The 23,085-nt window shown below is 42.2% G+C and overlaps 1 pseudogene; it reads left to right on the top strand.

Annotated features, from left to right (window-relative positions):
- The first annotated feature begins 743 nt into the window (after positions 1-743).
- LOC137298761 (von Willebrand factor A domain-containing protein 7-like) lies at positions 744-22,685 on the top strand (annotated as a pseudogene).
- Positions 22,686-23,085: the final 400 nt, after the last annotated feature.

Genomic DNA, 23,085 nt, shown 5'->3' with positions numbered 1-23,085 from the left:
CCATCCAAACCAATATATCCCACAATCGAAAAAAAAAAACAGTAAAAAATAATCTATAGTCTCAGTCGGTATACAGGGTGAATGTATTTTCTTTGTATGGTGGAAAGTTGCTCTGTATGTCGGTGTGCATTGAGAACATTAAACACATCAAGGAAATATTAATGACTGTTCGTTGCCTTGAAAGAAGTTTCTCCGTTTATCAAAAGAATTTTGAAGCACATGTAGTTTTAAGTTGTCACCCATGTCCATCAACAAGCATTCTAAAGTCGAGGAGGCGTTGAGAAGAAGCGAAACAACATACACAACCACTCAGTTGATCTCCGCCGTCGATAGAAGTAGAATCTATAGTCATATCTGACCAATGAACGACGTCCGTTAGTACATTCACACGTTCTCTGTCCTGATATGACAAACAACACACCTGGAGTGGTGTAGAAGTAGCACATCAGCAATCAGTGAGTGGATGTCTGCATTGTATTCTAGGTATATACCACGTTATTACAGCCTTGAGTGTTAAGTTACGTAAATTGTGTTTGACAGTGGAATATGTTTAGTTTAGGTCTTACTATTAAGCGGTACATGTGAAAATGCGTTTCGACCCGAACAATAGTTTACTGAGGTTATGGGTTCATCCTAGAACATATTTTGTCTGGTCAAACAAACGTCCTGACAGATTCTGTTGGCAGGTCTCAAATATTGAATGTTCGGCTCATGCGATCATTTTGGTTTCTTGAAACAGGAAAATGGTTTCCAGAGCGTTCATCATTTCTCCAGTCACTCCCCTGGGAGTGCTCTTCATGACTGTAGTCGGCGTGAATGGCTTCCTTCCAAACAGATTGAGTCCGATGGCGTCAAAATCTGATTTCACCCACCAGGACATCACAGAAACCGCCATCTTGAGGGCTGTGGCGGAGATGTTCGAGGAGACGCCCTTGCATGACAGGCCCATTAAACCTGGAGAACTCACAGGACTACCCAACATTACGGCCAGGTCACTGTTTGACAAATATTATGGAGGTACGTTCAACATTTGGACTGTAGGTACTTATATATTCACATATATTTCATTGGGACTTTATTTGTACAGACAAAATATCAAATCTAAATTGCCTTCCTTAGCGGTACCAGGATGTGGTTAGATAAACCGATTATACTCCTTTGTCATTTGTGTGTTTCCCCAAGTCAAGCCATCTTTGGTTTTGTTTCAACAAACTGCAATGATAGAGCTGAAATTCGCATCAAAGCACTTTCACCTTTTCCATTTCTCAAGAATGAAGTAATTTGTTGTCGGCAGTGATTTCCCAAAGATCTGCAATCCACGGAAGCATAGAATGTATAAAATGTTTGTAATTTTTCATCGTTGAACCAATTCAGTTCATCATTCAACTGATTACTAAACAATATGTATACCTAAACCAATTCTAACACAGGCCGTAATGCGAATTATACGGAAAGCACTAGAGCCAAGTATTCAAATCGTTCGTCAGTAATGGTGAATAAAAGTTATATAATAATCACCACCTCGTTTTACTGGAACATTGTGAAACTGGGCGAAAACCCATTCATCTTCCTCCACATTTACACCACAAAGGTGATATTGTTTAAACGTAAAAAAATCCAAAAGACACGCAAGATAGACATTTCTATCAGGCAACCGTCTCTGTGTACAAACGATCGCCTGCCATTCTTTACTCAAGCTGAAAACATGGATACTTCATACACAGCTGTTATGATGAAGTAATGTGCTCTGTTGTGATGAAGTAATGTGCTCTGTTGTGATGCAGGAATGTGCTCTTTTGTGATGAAGTAATGTGCTCTATTGTGATGAAGTAATGTAAAGTTCACTCAATCTAGGGGCCGTGGGGGTAGCCCAGTGGTTTATGTTTTCGCCCGTCTCGCTGAAGTGCCGGGTTCGATTTCCTACACGAGCACATTCTTTGGTGGTGACTAGATCTGCTGCCTGCCCACTCCCCCACCCCCACCCCCACCCCACCCCCGTTATATACATGAAATATTGCTAAAAGTGGCAAAAAGCTACACTGTCTTCACTCAACCTGATCACGTGATAAAGACGTGCATGACTGTACCCACTGTCTAATGTTCTTGATGAGGGGATACGAAAACAGTATTCAAACACAGCACATTTTAAGTTTATAATGTTTAGTAAAACACGTGGATAAGATAATGTTAACGCCCTTCATCAATATCAAATCGCGAACCCTTTGTGACAAAAAAAGCCAAACAAAGACAACAACCAATCAATCAACAAGTCCCATATTGACCACACAAGCGTAGGGCTTCGGACTTACACAATGTGTTATCTAATGATCGGTCCAAAAAGCGTGATCAATTATGCCATAAAAAAGCATCCAAATTGAAGTTTACAAGGTTCTTGACATCGCTAAAGAGATTCAATCAATAATAACATAAGCAAACAAGTGACTTTGTTAATTACCATTAACCGGCATGATTATTTTAAAAACATTTCACTTCGGCCACCTCACTGACTCTGAAGCACTGGCAACCGAGTAATCAGACACGAATCTCACATTAGGTTTGTCATATAGCGTTCACCCTGCTTAAATGTTCTATGGAGTCTGTCATTATACAAACACAGGCCTCTGAGGATCGACGAAAGCGAGGTATTTGACAGGCATACGGCATAAACACTCTATGAAATACCTGTCGTGTAATTGATTGAATGATTATGGCGTGGCATTGGATGACGGATCAGAGGAACCACAAGAGGGGAATATTAACAACCGATGCACGTACAACCCCAGATTAATCCCAAGATCCCCTGCTGACTATAAGTATGAAGTATATTTCCTCAGGCACTGACCTCTGGAGCAAAGTGATGACAACTTGAAGATTTTGTTTAATGGTGTTTCAAAGGTAGCTGTGAGAATTTCTCAATACTGATGAAGTATACAGGTAAAGTCTCCATTCTTTTTTCCTGGTTGTTTAAGGAAAAACTCCAGGTAAATACGACGACCAGACAATCCGGTGAATGGCGTTATTATCCACGTCTTCGGGTGCGAAAGAGCCATGGAGCCGCCCCTCAAACCGATCGTAGAGCTACCACTGTCGCAAGTCTATGTTGAAAGATGGGAGCTAAAATCGCTTTTATGAATAGGGCCCAGATAACCTTATCCGTTTGGTTGTCACTTACGACATTTAGATGTCGCTGAAGATAGGTTAAGAAATTCAGATATATTTAGCTAAGCATTACATTTATATGGTTTGTATGTACTACTGAAATGAGGGTGATGTATATTAACTACTATCATAAAAGGCATTTAGAAGTTGGACTAACATGAATACATGGCACCTTTAATGGATAACAACATATTTTGCTTCTCTGTCACGACACATCAGGGATGATTCTTGCTACCTCTTCAGGTAAATGTTGAGTCCGTCAGTATCGTTTTTTTCAAAGACCACTTCTAGCAGGATTAAATGTGAGTCAGTACACATAATTCAAATCTGTATAGATAGGTAGATTATGTTTACACAAAACAAGGAGCTGGCGGCGTACAAGATACAATGTATGCACGAAACCAATTAGATAGGAAGAATGTTTACATGTAAAAACGAAGACAATGATCTCAACGGTAAAAGAATATAGGACAAGCCAATGATTATACCAAAGTGCAGTACACATTGGGAAGAGAGATGCCTTGGCCTCGGTTCATGGCTGACATCTTTCGAGAGGTTACTGGTACTCACTGGGAAGAGAGATGCCTTGGTCTGGGTTAATGGCTGATTCTTTTCTTTGGATGTTGATGATATTTGGCTGTCCCTCTTTTCCAAGTGATGTTTTTTTGTAATAGGAACTGTGTCCGAGAAGCTGTTCCAGGAGGCCATCGATGACATCGTGAAGGCCAACAACAGAGTGGACCAGGACCACTACTCCGAGGCTGCCTGGCACTTCAATGGGGAGGCCATCAAAGAAGGTGATAGATGAAAGACACCACATTATGTAGCTTCAAGAGAAGATCATGAGGTTAACTCTTTAAATAATTTTACAGAACTTAATTAGTCCTAACGTACAGGACTGTGGTCGGCTAATTCGAACCGCTTCTGTCGGTCTTGTTCTGGTCATGGGGCACGTTTGGTAAGATTTGTACATTGTCCAATTCGATGTTGTGGCTAATGCCATTGTGGTTAGGTCAGATAACTGATTTTAGGTCTAATTTGGTGGCAGATGTATACTTACAGTTAAAAGCAACAGAAGCTAGGGATATCTCAAATGTCATCATAAACTAAGGATATCTCAAATGTCATCATAAACTAGGGATATCTCAAATGTCATCATAAACTAGGGATATCTCAAATGTCATCATAAACTAGGGATATCTCAAATGTCATCATAAACTAGGGATATCTCAAATGTCATCATAAACTAGGGATATCTCAAATGTCATCATAAACTAGGGATATCTCAAATGTCATCATAAACTAGGGATATCTCAAATGTCATCATAAACTAGGGATATCTCAAATGTCATCATAAACTAGGGATATCTCAAATGTCATCATAAACTAGGGATATCTCAAATGTCATCATAAACTAGGGATATCTCAAATGTCATCATAAACTAGGGATATCTCAAATGTCATCATAAACTAGGGATATCTCAAATGTCATCATAAACTAGGGATATCTCAAATGTCATCATAAACTAGGGATATCTCAAATGTCATCATAAACTAGGGATATCTCAAATGTCATCATAAACTAGGGATATCTCAAATGTCATCATAAACTAGGGATATCTCAAATGTCATCATAAACTAGGGATATCTCAAATGTCATCATAAACTAGGGATATCTCAACCTATCATCACCAACTGAAACAAAACAAGAACTCAACTATCACATTTTATGCTATCAGCAACTTATATATTGTACTACCTTTAGTTCATCCAGTTATTACTGGACTAATATTACTAATATTTACCCCTTCACGGACGCCATAACATTGTTTTCGTTAATCTCCATTAGATATATGTAACTCTGTGCAGTAGTACATGACCGTTGCTTGACAACAGTATAAGAATCTATACTGAAACATTCCATCAAAATATAATAAAGATGTCGACTTCTATAAAAGTATTTTGTCTTTATTGTTAGTCACCAGCTTCTAAAATTCCAGTCAATCAGTTTATTGTTTGAACCTCATCAGTGCGATAATACCTGCAGGTAACGACAAGATCACGATGCTACGAGACACAGCCATTAATATTTTAAACAAGATCACTCCCAACTTCGACGCTGCTCGAGAGGCTATTGGTCAGTTTCTTCACATTGTCCAGATGTTCTACAGCAACACCAACTGGCCGGAACACAAAGGAAGCGCGATCTTTGAAGCTCTAGGTGAGTAGGTGGTATATATTTGACAAGGTTACTGTAGAAAGCAAGCCAAGTTCTATGGATAGTCAATTTCGTTATTTCAATGAATGGTCAGTTACTTGATGACGGTGTACCTACCCCGAAACGTCACAGTCATTACAATAAAGAAGTTGATATCCACAGGACTTGGTTTTCCTTCACCTATATATTTTCTAAAATGCCCCTCAAAGTAAATACTACTGTTGTAATGACAAACCCCTAAAACCAAGTTCCAGTTGTTAATTTTGAATGGCCACTGTTTAGAAGTTAAGAGATGCCTCTGTTTTGAAGAAAAACGCTTCGGACATGCTTCGACTCCACATACAGCAGGAGGTCACTTTTGATGTATCAGACCGAACATTTCTTTCGTGAATAGCTCTGCGGAGAGAAATGGTAATTGGGCTGATGATGAAACTCTGGACCATTGAACAATAAATCTGTTGACTCGAGTGTTTTTGTGTGGCCAATAACACAATTGCATCATGTAATGACTACAACGAAATACTTCTAATAAAAACAATAAAAAATCTAAGTATCTCTTTAAACCATACATTTGCCTGTACTAAGCGAGAAATTAGTATTTATATTTCCGTCGTGTGGTAACCTTTGTTGGCATTCAAGGAATCCCGGGGAAGCCCTTGCTGGATGTTGCTCCGCCCTCCGTGGACACGTGCAAGTCATGTGGGTGAGTCACGTCACAGAGTCTGATCATACGGCCCCCGTTCCATGAAGATCCTGGTTAGAAGTGGTTTGCAGCAACTCATGCTTGTAGTAAGGGGCGACTGATGGGATCGGGTTCTCTGACACGCTGGCTTGACTGACCCACGTCATCGTATCACAACTGCATAGACCGATCCTCCTGCTATTGATCATGGGGTTGTCTGGTCCGAACACGATTACTTACAGACCGACACAATGTAGTTTGAATATTGTTCAACGTGACTTGAAACAACAACCTAATTACAAATCCAGCTGATCGGTACGACGGCGTTAACTCTATGTTATAGTATGGACACTCTTCCCCCAAGATAGCTTAATGGAACGTTTCTATGATTGTAATGGTCATGGAGTAAAGGTGATTAGGACAGACGCGCGTTATGGCCTTTCGTACTTAACATGCACGTCACTAACTACAGACATTGACACTTCTGTGACGGACGGGCGAGCTTCGTACCGTTTGACACAGTGTATGGTTGTATTGACGTGAACAAAAGCTCTCAGACGGCGTTGATCAGTGCTCACAATATCAGTCACCGGAATGTCTAGTTCTGGCACGTTGGCATAGTTTACTTAACTATGGTACTGAGTGCTGATTTAAACAAACAATCGTTTAACAACAATGTTCACACACACGGTCATTATGTACATTAACGCTAATACAGAATCATACTGAGGAGATCACCACGGGCAGACTAAGAGCTAAGAATCGAGACATGTAGGCATGAGTGAGTGAGTCTAGTTTTACAACGCACTCCGCAATATCTCGCCTATACAAGCGACTATACTATACTATACTATACTATACTATACTATACTATACTATACTATACTATACTATACTATACTATACTATACTATACCTCTACAGATATGATATATGTAGTGCTGTTATCCTGAGGTTAATACTACAAACTTACTGTAAACGTTATCTTTTACCAACGCCAAAGGAAGCAAATGAATTGTGTTTACGCCGCCTTAACAGTATTCCAGTTATGTCACACTGTGTCAGCTTAATATCTGGATAAATCCCATAGTGATGTACGTCTCAGGGCCCCATTCCTCAAACCGATCGTAGAGCTACGGTGATCTTAACTCCCATACTTTAACACAGACTTGCGACTGCCGTAACGCTACGGTCGCTTTGAGGAGCGGGACCCAGATTTGAAAAATGTGATATTGTTAAATGAGCCCTCTCTTTCTCAGAGGGTCAAGTGGCGTTTCTTGCACCGGCAACCTTCTCGTCCAAACCATGTTGACCAGTGGCTACCGCAGCGGACAGGACAGGTCGAAGCCGAGCAGTAAGTGACTCGTAGCACCTGCTCATGTAGAAATCGTTCGCTTCTGTGGCGCTTTGACCCCTGCACATTGCCTACTCAAGGTGCTACGGCATAGGGCACCATCGTCCTATCCGATATTGTTTCAACTCCCAGGGGATCATACAGTCATGCTGCCTGTTAGGTCAATGAACTAACCACTCACATTACCAGCATATCCTCACGGGTACACATTTTACAGCCGCATGAAATGAGCCACTGTGCATTTAGATATCTTGACGGATACTATGCAAATGTGAATACCTTTGGATCCAAATCTAGGTGCGTCCACCAGGAATAGAACCCTGTCCGTCAACGTCATAGGCAGAAGCCTTGCCACTGCACTAAAGCACTCCACAAATTAAAACAATATTATTGGTTAGCTGCTGAAGAAAAGATCAGTTCGTGTAAAGATCTTTGCTAGTGTAGGCCACTGAAGTCAGTCAGGGCATGCTCGTTTGGTCGACACAACTGTAACTGCGTGCTTGACTATAAAGAAATGTGATGTTAATATTTCTCCAGAAGACCCACAGACTCATCAGACTGGCAAGTGTAGTCACGGCGGACCCCATGACACGTCTAGCACGACGTCTGCTGCAACTGGAGGCATCAACAAGGACAGCAGCAACTCCAGTCTATCCCCCCACTACTACCTCCACCAGCAGGCGGCAGAGGGCGCCATACGACATACAAAGTTCCTGTTGGACGATCCGGGTGGGTGTCCAGTCAACAGCACACACACACGTTCTGATTTGTATAGAGTTTCTTATGACGTACGCCACCTTATCCACTCATGCCTGTCCCACATTTTGCTAAATACAAAATCCTGAAAATCAGTTTCCAGTACTGGTGTAATTAGAAACTTCCATTTATTAAAAACAACGTAGTAAAACAGGATTTCTTTAGTAACGATAAAACTGAATATTCTTTTCAGTTTATGGATTAAGGAAACGGATAGGAAACAACACGTTCCTCTCACTCTTCAATCTGGCAGTGTCATCCAGCATGGTGTTCGTCATCGACACGTCGCATACGATGGCGGATGATGTACAGGCAGTTACAAAAAAGACACGTGAAATCGTAGCAGAGACAGCAGGGACCATAAATCAACCTGCCGACTATATCATTGTCACCTTTAATAACCTGGGTAGGTAGAAAGGGGGCGACAGGCCTCACTGTTTAGTCCAACAAAGTCTCATTAACTAATCTTAAAGCTAGTAGTGTTGAGTCACCGATGAGTCTCAAGCTACGCCTTAGTCTCTGAGTGTCATAGTGTAAACGACATACAGATGTACTGAAGTTTGCATCTCTTAGTGGATTTAACACTCTTTGGGAGACTTGATGTGACCTTCTGGTGAAGAAATGAGACAGTATAACTGTATCTGTGCGGTCAGTGACACAGATCCAATCCAGAGAGTAGTATGGTCCAAATGTCACCCTGCGGCTGGGTCAGGAGTTAGCTTGCCCTAAGTATATTGTCTAGTCTAAGCTATCAACCACAGTTTTATCTGAGTAGGACTGGGGGCGGCGGGGTAGCCAAGTGGTTTAAGGCGTGCGTTCGACACGTCGAATGCCCAGGTTCGATTCCCTGCATGGGTACAATGCGTGGAGCCCATTTCTGGTGTCCCCTGCCGTGATGTTGCTGGAATATTGCTAAAGGCGGCGTCCAACAATACCTGCTCACTCACTCACTGACTCGGACAGATCGCGTATAATTTGCCTTAACTTTGCTGGAATAGACCTTCGGCGTTGAGAAACATTCATTCTCTCTTTAAAGGTATCCGAAGTATGGCATCCAATGAGGTATGATGTAATCTTGTGGAAAGCTTGACAAGTTCTCTCTATCCTGTTACAAAGATTGTACTTTTGCACAGGAAACAAAACCCACATATTTCATACCGCAAAAGGGACCGAAGCGGTCGTGTATCTCCAGACCATCCATGTCACCAACATAGTCGGGGACTGTCCTACCTACTCCTTCACGGCTCTCTTGGCGGGTAGGTATCTGACTGTCCCACATACTCCCTCACGGCTCTCTTGGCGGGTAGGTATCTGACTGTCCCACGTACACCTTCCCAACTCTCTTGGCAGGAAGGTATCTGACTGTCCCACATACTCCTTCACGGCTCTCTTGGCGGGTAGGTATCTGACTGTCCCACATACTCCTTCACGCTTCTCTTGGCAGGCAGGTATCTGACTATCCCACGTACACCTTCACAGCTCTCTTGGCAGGTAGGCGTCTGACTGTTTCAAGTACTCCCTCATGGCTATCTTGGCAAGAAGGTATCTGACTGTCCCACGTATTCCCTCACGACTCTCTCGGCGGGTAGGTATCTGACTGTCCCACGTACACCTTCACGCTTCTCTTGCTGCAGGTAGGTATCTGACTGTCCCACGTACCTTCACAGCTCTCTTGGCAGCTAGGCGTCTAACTGTTCCAAGTACTCCTTCATGGCTATCTTGGCAGGTAGGTATCTGACTATCCCACGTACTCCCTCACGGCTCTATGGGCAGCTTGGGGTCTAACTGTTCCAAGTACTCACTCGTGGCTGTCTTGGCAGGAAGGTATCTGACTGTCCCATGTATTCCCTCACATCTCTCTTGGCAGGTAGGTATATGACTGTCCCACGTATTGTCTTGACGTGAATCTGACGGTCCATGATTGAACAGAGGTGTATGTTTGCTGTATGACTAACAAAAATTCTCAAATCAACACACACATATTTTGTTTGTGAAAGGGAACTAGTCTATTCCATTCTAGTCACTGCTTTTGTAGAATTTGGGTTGTGTGGGACATCGTCTGTTTATCATCTGGGGGATTTGACAGATAGGTGTAATGACAAGCAAGGCAACAGTAACACTACCACCACCACCACCGCTACTACTACTACTACTACTACTACTACTACTACTACTACTACTACTACTACTACTACTACAGCATCATCGCCAACAGTACCCCTGCACCCCCTCTGGATCCGACTTTGACCACTAAACTACTAATTCTACTACTACAACCTTTCAGGTGCAACTGTGGCCAAACCCAACTCTAAGATCTACGTCTTCACGGATCGTTCACCCAAAGATGCTTACTTGATTAATTATGTGACAAGCATGATGAAAGAGAAGAAACTTTCTGTAGCATTTATCTTGACCGGTGACTGCAGCAGCCGGAGGAGGAGACATGCTGGTAAATATATAAATACTGCTTCAACAGGGTGCGGATATTGCTTCATGTTTAGCAGGAGCAAACCAGATAATCACAGGGAATAATCGAATACCTGTAACCCGAATCTAAAGCAGCAGTTAGCGTCTCTCTTGATACGCATAACACGCTTTGTATGCTACGAACTTTCGAAGGTTGAAAACCTACTAAGGTAAGATGGCCGATGAATTTCATTAAAATGACGTACTGATTGTTAGGATTTACGTAGTCGTTTCATGACTGGCGTGGCTATCGTTAAGACGCACATACCTATTGTTAGAATTGACATTGTTATTGCCAGGACTGATATGGACGTGATTAGCGTTACGATGGACGAACCTATTGTTAGGACTGACATGGTTCTTGTTAAGGTGATGTGGCTATCGTTAAGATGGACGAACCTATTGTTAAGATTGTCATGGTTAGTATAGCATTGGGATGATTATTTTAACTATTGACATTGCTGCTAGGAATAATTGTTTTGATAATCATGGTTGTGATGCATGAAGTTATGTCATTGTGAATATTAGGATTGCTATATTCGTCATTCACGATGAGTCGTTGTGTTTAGCGTGGTCCCGACGTCGGAGGTCAACGGGAATGGATCTGTACGGGGGTCTTGCTGCCTCGACAGGGGGGTCTGTGTATCACACGGACAAAGGAGGCGTGGCTAAGATGGCAGACATCATTAAGGTAGAACTGTGATATAAAACGTCGGGGATTCGATATGAACTACTCATGACAACTGAAAGGATTTTCATGACTGAGTGTCATATCATGTATTTGCTTACTAGATATGAATGATCGAAAACTGCATCCAAAGGTCAAAGGGCACATATACGCAGAGCGGAATAAATATTATACTATTGTCAACAGAACGATATTTATTGCACATGGAATGGAGAAAGGAGTTTTCTTGGAGCACCTCCACTTATGGAAGAAGAGCATTTAAGTTAATTTAAAGTCTTACTGTCAAAACTGTTGTCATCACTTTCTTCATTATAAATATTCTGTATCTCAAATAATTTTTCTGTACTAAACAGAAAATAAACCAAATATAAATAAATTTGGCAATCGCTCGGTCAACATGCTGTTAGATTATGAACATTATAAACATGACCCCAAAATCTGCCTATCGAATAGTTTACTTTGATTTTATATTTTGTACTTACACCAATTGCAAGTTTCTGTAACAAGATCAGAAACAGTCGTAACGTTCAAGAGCAGCTTTGTAATGTGTTTCGATGTTCTCAAGTAACACTGACTAGTAACACATTCATAAGCAGCATCACTACCCTTCCTGCCATACAGGAGTCAGCGACGACGTCAGCAGCTACGATCCTGAAGCTCGACGTCGTAGCACCGACCGTGAACAAGGTGTTCGACATCCCCGTGGACGCCACCATCAAGGAGCTCACCATCAAGATCATAGCTAGCACAACCACAGAACCAGATGACATTCTCAAGGATCCTTCTAGTAAGACATTGTACACTTCGTATTTTCCGAATACAGTATAAGAGACGTGTGTCCATATTTGCACTGATTACATAACAATTGAGGGAGTCTTCATCAGATTCTATAATGTACGGATCTAAAAAGTAAACGTTTGTATTGAAATCTCAATGTTCAACTTGAGAAAAACATAAGATTTTATTTGTTCTTGATAATGACATAAGTACATCCCTGATGTTAATCTGTATTAATTGGCTTTTAGATAAAATGATTCCAATGATACCGGGGACGTTTGGATCAAAAACCATCAAAGAGCTTGGGGGAGGCGTCCGCCTCATTAAGATACAGGTACGAGCATCATATGGTATAGAGCGATGACAAATTGGACACTGGGGGCAAGGGGTCTGCAGTTTTAAATGTCTCTGCATTACTTTTGACATTAGCTCCGTGAAGGTCTCGGGGTAGAATAGGCCTTCAGCAACCCATGCTTGCCATAAAAGCCGACTATGCTTGTCGAAAGGGTGGATCGGGTGATCATCCTAGCTGACTTGGCTGAGACGTATCATCGGTGTCCAATTGCGCAGATCGATGCTCATGTTGTTGATCACTGGATTGTCTGGTCCAGACTCGATTATTTACAGACCGCCGCCATATAGCTGGAATATTGCTGAGTGCGGCGTAAAACTGTAGACTCTTAACTCTTAACAGCCGCCTGAATACACACTAGTAGTATTACCATCAGAGGTTTGCAGTGTCGTGTTGTCAACAGCATACATTCAGTCTCTAATTTTGACATACAAATCCCACGTTTTACTATTCTAGATGATTTCTAAACTGACATGTTGGGTTTTACCCAGGAAACAGTAATCAGTTAGACACCACCAATGAATAAATAAGTTTATATTCCAACGTATAGTGGTTTAAATGACTAAAAGGCAATTCAGTTTGTTTAATAATGTCTGTCCACTATCGACTGTCCAGCATGTTAACAATGTCTTGAAACAGGCCTTGAATCTCGCATATTTGTATAAAAACGTCTTCCAAACAGGTATCTAAAACCTCCCTTGGCAAGTTCATAAAGCGATATTAGGTTGAAACAGACATCACATTGCCTTCTTGTCCCTGGCAAACAGGTACATTCCCTAACGACCAAACCTACATGCTGTATAAAAAACTCAACCATGCCATCTGGGAAACTTCATTCGCTCGTTCAAATCTAGCCACTGCAACACATCATAATGCTCCCCAGTACATAAATGATATACATATATACGACATTTACGCATTTTACTTATAAATGTATAAAATCTAATCATGAATATTTCGTCGTCATCTCATCGTGGTTGCTTAGCAACAGCATTTGTGGTATTACCTATTGCCAAAAGGTAAAGAGAGCACTGTAGGAATCTCATGGTGTGTTACAGCTGTGTGCAATAGAGTAACTTTGTATGTTGCAGACTCCGACGCCTGGCGTGTGGCATCTGACAAAGAAGGACAGTTACCACTGGGACCTAGAGGTGACCGCCCAGAGCACCATCGACTTCAGCACCAAGTTTGTACAGACAAACCCCATGAACGGATTCCAGTATGAGATCACAGGAAGACCCATTGCAGGTACTCGTTAGGAAACCCTGTTAACATAACCAAACAGAATAAGACCCATTGCAGGTACCTGACCCGTTAACAGGAAAACCCGAGTGCCATAACACTAAATGACGAGAATTAATTTATATAGATTCACTAAAGTACAGATTGACAAGTTATTCAGAATTATAAGAAATGTTTATTAATGATAAAACATAAAATTTGCAGGTGAAATGGCCACAGTTATAATCACCGTTCCCTCAATAGACAAGATAAAAGGCATAGACCAAGTTGTTCTCATGGAACGGGAAATCGCTACAGTCGTCTTCGTTGAGTCAAGGTCGAGGACGGGCAGCATCCATGTTCAAGGGAAGTTTCACCCTTCCCAAAAAGGTAATTAGCTCGAGCAGTCCTCTTTGGCCTTCTGAATGTTTGAATAAAGGGAGAACAATAAGTGTGGAAACCCATCCACGAACGAAGTTTGTGCTATAAAGGAAAGGATATTGTGAGTACGAATAGTCCCCACTAAGGAGAATGCCAACAAGGACAGTTTGGTTACAGTGAGTACTTCGAAACAATGGTTGCCCATGCTATTGACCACTATACCTGCCTCGATCTGTAGCGAATGCGACATGTGACATCTCCTTAGGCAACGTCCTCTGCTCGAAAAATAATCCTGCTGACCAACATGGAAAAAGTACCCATTATCATGTGATAGCAATGTGTGTAATCCTTCTGTCGCTTAAAACAACTTGTGATGAGCTCTTCCCGGGGAGACGGCGCGTGCAGACTGATCCTGTGACGGGAATAGTAACGAAACACTTTCTGCATAGTTAAATCAGTGTGACTCTATGTATCACTGCAGGCCTTCCAGGTGAGCATCGTCGGCGCTGATATCCTGCACTTCCCCCTACAGAGACTGGACCCCACCAGGATAACTCCCATTGCAATCAAGCTGGACATTGGAACACTAGGTGGTAGGTTTTATATAGGGAATATGTCAAGGATATTTAATTAACGGCCCGCAGACCACTGAGCGCCATCACGATTCTCGGCGAACAAGTTAAAGACAATTATTCTGATTTTGAAGTTTCTGTTTCTTGGATGTGTTCGTGGACATATAAACTTCCTTATGAGTGTACCTGATTGGATGAAATGAATCAGGCGGGATTGAATTGTCGCGTTGTCTGTAGCGTCATCCAACTCCTCAAACAACGGTATGGGAACTCCAGTACAGTGCACTCTGTCCAACTCGGACATATCCTTCCTCAGTACTCCCTCCACCTGTGTCGTGTGTATGTCGCAATAACTTTGGCCTCTGAGTACTAATACAGAGGAACTACTTCCGATGTTTTGTCTGTAGACCCTTTTAACAGTTCGTCAAAACTTCCATGGTATTAAGAGAAGATAGTTTGCACAGATGTTTCGAGGTAAAGTCTTATCGGACAAACAGCGCAGGAAATCAATGTAACAATATTGTTGATACCTTAGAGGCATTGGCCATACTAATTGCTGTTCAGGTGCACTGCCACTAATCATCCGCTGATGGGCATATTAATATTGCTGACCATTCTTGACCACGTTGCTGACTTTGTTAACCAACAGGTCCCCTCTATGTTGACTCACCTCTCAACATTCCCTACACTGTGGCAAACAGGGGCGACAGCATGACCGCCATCAAGGTGACCATTAAAGACGACCTCGGGTTCGCTGTCAACCCCACCGAGAAAACATTCAACCTTGACGGTGGAGCCAATGCTACGGGCTCCTTCACCCTCCACGCAGGACACACAGATGGGGTCACCACGTAGGTTAACAAGTCACGTGCTGGAGTGATTTATAATATGGAGTCATAGCCTTGTTTAACTCCGAGATCAGAAATGTACTAATTGTTTCGTCACCAAACAATCACGTGATTGGCTTCCGAACATCTATTTATGTAATTACCATGTATGAAATATTAGTCAGTTATCCTATCTCTTTAGTGGCCTGTTACGATATGCATGGGCCGATGAAGATCGATTCGAATCCGGACCTTCTCAGGGGCACTCACTGTATGTTCTTCAATTGTCCTGATTATGGCTTGTTAAACGTGATATTTCGTGTTTGGGAATGTTGTGCTATTTAGGAGATGGCAATGGTTCGAGCATTGATTCGATACTTATATATATCGTCCGTCAAATTGTTGATATGATGAGTTTGACCTTATACAAGGAGCATCATGTTGAGTTAGGGAACGATCTTGAGCGACATTCTGGTTTTAATAATCCTTTATAGTGGTTCTCTAGTGATGAGTTTACGAGTGAAGATCATGTTCTTTGAATCAGAACGGTGACGGTGTCGGCTGAACCTGATGGCATGTCGGGACATAGTCCACAGTATGACACTCGCAGGATCACAGTGGAGAAACATGTAACTAAGGTGAGCACGCTACAAGGATGTGTGTGTCTATGTATTGGATGTGTGTGTGTATTAGATACGTGTGTGTGAGTGCTTGTGCGTGTGCGTGCGTGCGTGCGTGTGCGTACTAATGTGGATGTGGCTACCGTTGAGTGGATAAGGCATTCATCCAATTCAGTAAGCTTTTACGTGGTGGGTGTGGATGGAGACGAAGGTTAGGAAGAGGACAAGAGCTCTGCTTTGGAAGTACCTAAAATCCAAACGTGGAAATGCCATTCAGGTCGCGTATGGTGATGAAGATGTGGATAAAGATTAGGATGAGAATGTCGACGGGGATGTGCTGACAAGTCAGAATTCCTGTCTAATGTTAGATCAGTTTTGCTTAATAATTCAACTGTTCCAGAAAGTGGACAACACGACCCCTGAGTGTAACGTCACCTCGGTGACCGGAAGTTGCAACATGGCTCAGATGGATCCGTGTAGTTGTCACATGTACACGTGGTCGGGGACGGCGGTGTTCGGAGATGTGGGTTTCGGGCTGTTCCAGATATCGTCCACGGTGGACACGTCGGGCAGCTTCACGTACGACAACTTCACCAAGGGACATACCATTGACAAAGGGGCCAAGACGGCCAGAATAGGGTACGTATTGTCTAACACCGTGTAATTTATGAAAGTTGGTATACCATATAATCTAAATGTATTCAAAACATGGAGATGAATCGTTTCACTGAATACATGTAGTCCATACTTGTATTACGGCAATATATATTATCGGGTTGCACTGGAACGTTGGGGGAACTGTTGTGCAATTCGAACTAACTTCACTTTTTGTAACTTCTGAATGTAATTAATTGAATTTGCTTTTACCAGGAGCGACTGCTGCCACCCGGTGTCTTACATCAACGTGGTCGACATGGCCAGCAACACTGCTCAGTGTACTTTTGACTTGGCTCCTGGTCTCACCAAACCCGTTTACGACTGTACGACCAATACTGCAACAACAACAACAGCAGCAACAACAACAACATCAACAACAACGATGACGACGACAACGGCTCTACCACCAGTTACGTCTACTACGATGACATCAACATCCCTAAGGATCTCAACCCTGGCATCCGGAGTCACACGCACGGTAAAGGCGCCTTCCGAATGTACACTGCACCGGACTATGCACTCTTGGAACATTTATCCCGTTAGCTTGACGCGCTCTATGTAATCTACATAGAGAAATAGTCGGAAATTTATAATAAAAGTGTCTATTTTGTGGAGAAAACTATACTAAAGTCCACTGTACAGTACTGACTAGTGGTGTGTTATAAGAATATTGTTAACACCAGGTGTTCACAAAAAGGTCAACATATCCCACCCCACAGGAAGGAATGGAAAAGACGTCGCTTTCAAGATAATTGCACACATATAGTAATGTGTATGTGTACGTGCGTGCGGTGGTGTGCGCGCACGGATGTTTCTGTCGCTGTATAAGTGTTATCTACTAAATGCTCAACACCAGTCAGGTTAAGAATGCTGAGAAGTTCATTGTAGTGTTCTCATGCACAACTTCACATGGTAGCCAGTCATTCCTCACACTGATTTCTTTGAATATGATCACGGCTATAGAAAAAAAACCCGTGTGCCAAGTAACAACTTTTTAAAACATGGGATGTTCATAACAATCAGTATTGTGAGATAACCTCTGATAACTCTGTCCCCAGGACCACACCCCACCAGTGTGTAACGTCACCTCCATACACGGACGGTGTAGTCAGTCCCAAACATCCCCCGACGACTGTGACCAGCACGTGTGGTTTGGAAGGGTTCAGTTCGGAGACGAGGGGTCAGGTCTGTATCTGGTCAAGTCCACTGCTGGTGAATCCAGCGTCCTCAACTACGACAAGTTCGCCGAAGGAGACACCATTAGTTCTGGATTCAAGACGGCGACTTTAACGTTAGTATTAGTTTCCCTGTCTTCGAACGTTCCATGTGACAATGGTCATAGTGGACTTAACACTTACTTACTAAACACTTGAAACTGGATTTCTCAAAAATATCACAAACCTTATCTAAAAGTTACTTTGCTGAAAACAGTCCTCGAATGCTCATAATGTCAGTCACTGGATTGTCTTATCCAGACGCAATGATAACTGCATGACTTAGTGAGGCGCTAAGCAACAAGCACATGCAAGAGCTCTGAACTGGGACTAACGCTATAACATGGCTGCCTATGTGTAACATCGTCCCCAACGACTGCGGTTGTATTTTGTCCACGTTACATAAGCGTAACACTTTTCTACTGTCAGTGACGTTGAACATGACTGACCGCCGTCTCCTCTCTCCCCCAGGGCCACATGCTGCAACCCCTTGACGTATATTGTCGTTATTGATGTCGCTCGTAATGAAGGACAGTGCGAATTTGATGTTTCTGACACACAGGTATGTATGGAATGTACCAATATTAACAGGTTTCAAAAAACATTTTAGTGCCGTTAAATCAATGTGTTTACGTGCACCCACATAAAGTCGTTCATACGAATAACTAATGGACCTATCAACGAAAATAAAGCAAACAAAATGATAAAAACAAAGAATACCCAAAACAACCCAAACCAGCAGCAGCAGCAGTAGCAACAACAACAACAACAACAACAACCATATAACAAAAAGAAACCGACACCAGCGAACATGAACCTATGTCTGTCGTCATTGTCAGCATTAATTCAGTTCACTCAGTGCACAAGGGGGATTCCAGTCAGTACCCGGTGACACCATTCCTTGCAATCGTCACCGCTTGGTTCCGTCTTTGAAGGGCTTCAAAGTCATCAAATGTTTGATTGGGGAAGTTCACCATTCTTTTTGCGATGCGTTGGCAAATTGTACATGGGGCTGAGGACGATGCTGACGTTTGCGGACACTCGATGGTCGAGCGGGGTCAGATGAGGAGATCTGGAAGGCCAGGGAAGGACAATGACGTTTGCATTGGCGAGACTGGCTCCTTTTACACGTGCTGTGTGGGGCCAATCGATTTGCTGGAACATTGCCTTGGACCAACACTAGGTCAGAACTACCCGTTTAGGAGATGGCACCCGACACCCGGTTTCTTCACCAATCTGACCCTCTGTCGAACGCAGTTCAGCGCAAACGCTCGTGTCGCGTGGACGTTGATAGACACGTTTTCTTCCATCTCGTCACTGCGGATGGAATCATAATTCCGTGGGTTCCACGCATTTACCCTGTTGGCCGTTTTGACACGTCGTTGTTGGTGTAGTCGTGTTAGGACAGGTCCAACCTTTGGTCAATACATATGCTCGAATTTCTCAAACGATTTCTGATGATTTGGTTGGAAACTCTTCGAAGACCAGGCATCTGCCCTGCAGTGTCCGTTGCTCAACCAAATCGGTGGTCTTCCACTTCTGTGACGATATGGATGCCATAATCGAGATACGGTGCTGTGGCAGATGTTGGAGTGTCTTGCAACTGCAGATTGCAACTCCCTTGCTTCCAAACGTCCAATGGCGATACGTTCGCCAGGAGCATTCATCATTGGCATTCTTTATCATCCTTTACGTCATAAATGTCGACAATAAATGATGAATTTGTTTTGGTCTTTCATAGCTGATGTCTTTACTCATGTTCCGACTTAATGCACGTGCATTACGTGGAGAAAGTTTCTGCATGTCCTTTTCATGAATGATTTTTATTTTTTATGACAAACGTTTAGAAACACATTTTGGGATGCGTTTGCGGGCAATACAAACAACCACGAAATGATTAACAGGATTCAAACATAAGAATTGTCTTCATGGCGATTGCTCTCAAAATATGTCAAATTGAGCTACTGAAAACACCTGACCGTTTCTTCATGGTACGGAAGTTGACATATACTTATCTGTAACATGTGTTGTATTGCTATTACATTTTCACAAGAAAAGTACAATAAAGTGTGTGCTTTGGGTTTGAGGCACCTAATATCCAGCCCACCATGACAGCAGTCTAACTCACTGAGATACCAAAGTGTAGGGTACGTGATATATATTGTCAGTCTTAAATTTGTTTTAGGTGTCACAGTCAGTAACTGTTATTTACCTGACAAAAGAGACGATATGATACCTAATATTGAGTATTTGGTCGTTGACGAATAATTATCTTCCTCTTTTCGAACTCATGTGCCAGGGCTAACATTCAATCGGGAACGAGTATTGCATTTATATGTGATGTTAATGATAGACAGAGCACATGAAACATGCCTTTTATGAAGTGCGTTTCACTACACGTGAATATACAACTGAGACTTGCGAATCATAAGAGTGACGGAGGGTTCAAGTAACTGTTGAACATGAACTTTCTTCGGACAAAAGGAGAAACGTGTCTAAACAGTTGCAAAGTTCATTTCTAGTGCGGCACATGCGATTACATTCTCGGCGTCTGTTCGGTTTCCAAGGTGCGAGGTGAAGGTGATAAAATTCAGATACAATTACCATTAGCAAATTATCAGAATTCATTCAACACTACAGTGTTGCCTGACATCCTTGAGCTGTTATCAATCAAACTTGTCATCTGTGTCACCTTGTAACAAACAGTATTAACTGAGGTCTTACCACGGGCACGGCTGTACAGCTGCTTAGATGACTGTCATTCCTGTGCACAACTGCCTCCCGTGGATACGCTAGAGACCTTGATTATGGGTTCGAATCCTGGTTCCCAGCGATTACGTTTCTTGATATACCAGAACCATAGCCATGGCCATGAGTTTGACTTAAGTGATAAACATCTAAACCTAGGCCTCTGGCTTTGCTCCAACAGCACGATGCCCACAGTATAGCAAGTGTTGTTACTCTGTACCAAAGGACAGACTACAAGCTCCTTTAACAACGGAAACGCTTATCTCATTTGGCTACTCCACACACACTACTATTTAGGTCTGAATTACTTTTGGTTGTTTATACTGTTTTAAACAGCCTTAGAATGAAGGATCTGCTGCTGACTGTAGTTGTTCGAAAATCACAACAACTCAACCTGCCACTAATTTCAAACCGATTAACGTATAACTGTTCGTCAGAAATATTTTCTAATATACAAACACTGACATGAAAAAAATGTTTTCTTCCTGACTGATGTATGCATGCATGCATGCACACACACACACACACACACACACACACACACACACACACACACACACACACACACACACACACACACACACACACACACACACACACACACACACACACACACACACACACACACACACACACACACACACACACACACACACACACACACACTGTCCAAAACAGTACAGGTGTTAAGTAAAACATATCAGGTCTCATGATACACCTTACGTTTCTCCCTGATAAGTGAACAACGAATAATGTTGGAGAAAATGGCAATTTTTTTATTTATCTAACTGATAGTGTGTTAATGTTAGTGTTTGTGTGCTTGCGTGTGTGTTTGCTCACTAAGTCAAGCATGTGTATATTTTCTAAGACTAAGCCAGGATGGTATCATCTCACCCCATCGCTTATATCTCCCCACAGGAAACTGAGACAGAGGACACGCTATCCACAGGAGCCATTGCGGGGATCTCCGTCGGTGTTGTGGCAGCGGTGGTGGGGATAGTGTTTGTGGCAGTTCTCATCACCAAATACGGGTCGTGTTCCTCGGTCAGCCCGGCCACTAAAACAGGCAGGTTCCGAACCACAGCGTGGGACTAGACTCCTGGACAATGTGTGTGTTCATAGAAGGAGATTGGGTTCCATACCGGTGATATTGACAGCATATTTCAAGGACATGATAAAATGGCAGTGTTGTATTATGTGTTATCGCCATTGAATGGATTCACGAGGAAATACTATGTTCTGTTTTCCGCGTTCAGTCTTTAACTTTAAAAAGGATGAAGATCTCCCGCTCCATTAATATTAATAGTTGATGTCTTTAGTAATGTGTTTGCAGAGGAATCGTTTCGTTTTCATGATACAGTACAAGAGGTATATGGCGATCCATTTCGGTCACATGATAGTTGTTTATCTATCACCCGGAGTAGATTTTAAGAGAAGAAGCTCAATAATTAAGTCACTAGAAACGTGTCGTATCAGAAATCACACGTAACACAGGATTTCTGCATGGCTGTTTCGGTGAGTTTGTATATTTCTAAGGTACAACGTGGCCGACCAAAGAATAATGCTATTCAGCTGTTGACTCGTGAAATATACACATATTTGAAACACGTCGATAGTTCAATAATGTAACCATCATGTACTCAGGAGCCATTAGAATGATTACCACATTTGTGATACATTTGTAATTTGTGAGAACTTTGCTGCACCGATTACTGAAGATGTTAATTATTATTGAAACCAATCATTAGGCTAAAGATTACTTCATCTTTCTGATTACTACAACTGTTAGGAATTGTTGCCCAGCACGTTTATAATGTACATAAGTGGATGTATATTTATTGAGTCTACTGTGATAACTGCAACCATGGTTGTTTGATTTGCTCAACTGCCTTTGTGTCTGTGTATTTCTCTGTATGTTTCTGATTTCATAACAGTGACTGTATGTCCGTTGTTTATCGGGTACCTTGTTGGCAATAAAATGAAATGTACTTCCGTTTAAGTTTATTTTTTCTAATGTAAATCTTTAGTTAGAAGATTTATCGACGTACACTGTTGACCCGTTGCCGCTGTCACTACGGTGCACGTTGTCTGTCTGTGTTGTATAAACACAAAGACTCAGATTAACACAATAACTGAATTCCAGAGTTGTTTCCGTGTATGACTTAAGTCTGATGATTTCATTGATAAATGATCCTATAGAGGTATGTAATGCGGTAGTGTCGTTACACAACATATGCGCATTAGATAACCCTAATGAATTATAGGTGCTCAGTTTTGCTACTTTTCTTCTCCCTAAGCATAATCACTCATGAGATAGATATCATATCGCTTTTGTCCAACTGATAAAATACACACGTAGTTTAAACGGTATATGACGCGGTAGATTACATTTT

Source organism: Haliotis asinina, chromosome 10 (genome assembly GCF_037392515.1).
Source record: "Haliotis asinina isolate JCU_RB_2024 chromosome 10, JCU_Hal_asi_v2, whole genome shotgun sequence".
Classification (NCBI taxonomy): domain Eukaryota; kingdom Metazoa; phylum Mollusca; class Gastropoda; order Lepetellida; family Haliotidae; genus Haliotis; species Haliotis asinina.
The sequence above is the reverse complement of the archived record's forward strand: the minus strand, read 5'-3'. Positions and strand labels throughout refer to the sequence as shown.